General features: G+C 39.5%; 1 non-coding gene across 1 annotated transcript; it reads left to right on the top strand.

Annotated features, from left to right (window-relative positions):
- The first annotated feature begins 532 nt into the window (after positions 1–532).
- On the top strand, positions 533–639 carry LOC115070944. The gene has a single exon (XR_003850052.1). It is a non-coding gene; the product is annotated as a U6 spliceosomal RNA (small nuclear RNA).
- The last annotated feature ends 829 nt before the right edge of the window (positions 640–1,468 follow it).

The raw sequence follows: 1,468 nt of genomic DNA on the forward strand, positions 1-1,468 counted from the left end.
TGGAGACCAGAAGAGGGTGTTAGATTCCCCTGGAACTAGAGTTTCAATTGTTAGCTGCCATGTAGATATTGGGAATAGAACCCAGGTCATCTGCAAGAGCAGCCAACGCTCTAACCGCTGAGTCATCTCTCCAGTTCCAAGATTTGCTTTTATTTTAATTTATGTGTATGTATGTGTGTGTCTGCCATGTGTGGGGGTGCCTGTGGAGGCTAGAAGAGGGAATCAGATCCTCTGAAGCAGGAGTGGCAGGCTGTTGTGGCCACCTGACATGAGTGCTGGGAACTGGACTCCAGCCCTCTGCAAGAACTGTAAGAGCTCTTACCTACTGGGGTCATCTCTACAACCCCAGTGGTAAATTTTTTAAAAAGATAGTCAATGCTGGATATATTTCTTGTTAATAGATTTTTTTAACAAGTGGGCACTATTTAAACATAGGGATTTTGGTTCTCCCACTAAATAACTAGTTCATAATAATATAAATATGTATACATATGTTTTTGAAAGAAAAGTAAAATTAAGAAACTAAATACGCATGCTCGCTTTGGCAGCACATACACTAAAATTGGAACGATACAGAGAAGATTAGCATGGCCCCTGCGCAAGGATGATGTGCAAATTTGTGAAGTGTCCCATATTTAAAAAAAAAAGAAACTAAATAAGCAAATAATTCAGAATAATAACAGTAGCTTTATCAGAAAGAGGGAAGACTGGTTTGCCTAGTACTGGGGCTAACATATGATAATTTAATAGGGAGAACTTCTAGTACTTAATTTGGATCTGTGATGGCACAAAATTATCCAGTAGAAGATTGAATAGGATTGACTCGGTCCATTTGGGCTGATATATCAAAATACCATAAAGCAGGTGGTTAAAAAAAAAAAAGCAAAAACAAAAAACAACACTTATCTCCCACAGTTCTGGAGGCTGGAAGACCTAGATGAAGGGGCCAACAGACTAGGTATCTGGTGATGGCACTTTCTTTTGTAGAGGGTAACTTCTTGCTGTGTCCTTATAAGGCGGAAGGGGCAGACTAGCTCCCCAGAATCTCTTTATTAACCTCATTCCTGAGGGTAGCAATGACTTAATTCCTTCAAAGTTCCCACCGTCCAATACCATTGTTTCTGAGGTTAGGATTTCATCATGTGGATGGGGGGGCACAGTCAGCTGATAGTGAAGGTCTTCAAAGAAGACGACTTAGCCAAATACACCAGAGAGGAAGAGTAGAGGACCCATTCTCAGAACCTCATCTCACAGGAAATGAAACCACTAGCTGACCCTACTCATTTTAATAAAATATCAATACAGAATACATAATTCTTTAAAAGGTAACAGACCAAGTCAGTGTACCATGCTAGTAGGACATCAGATTTTGTAACTTTGGCAAAATGAGACTTTCAAGTACATTTTATCAAAAGGCATCAGGTTGTAAACAGCAATAATAATAATAATGGTAAGACCTAAGTGAAGG

This window comes from Nannospalax galili, unplaced genomic scaffold, assembly GCF_000622305.1.
Source record: "Nannospalax galili isolate Female #2095 unplaced genomic scaffold, S.galili_v1.0 scaffold54, whole genome shotgun sequence".
NCBI classification, from domain to species: Eukaryota; Metazoa; Chordata; class Mammalia; order Rodentia; family Spalacidae; genus Nannospalax; species Nannospalax galili.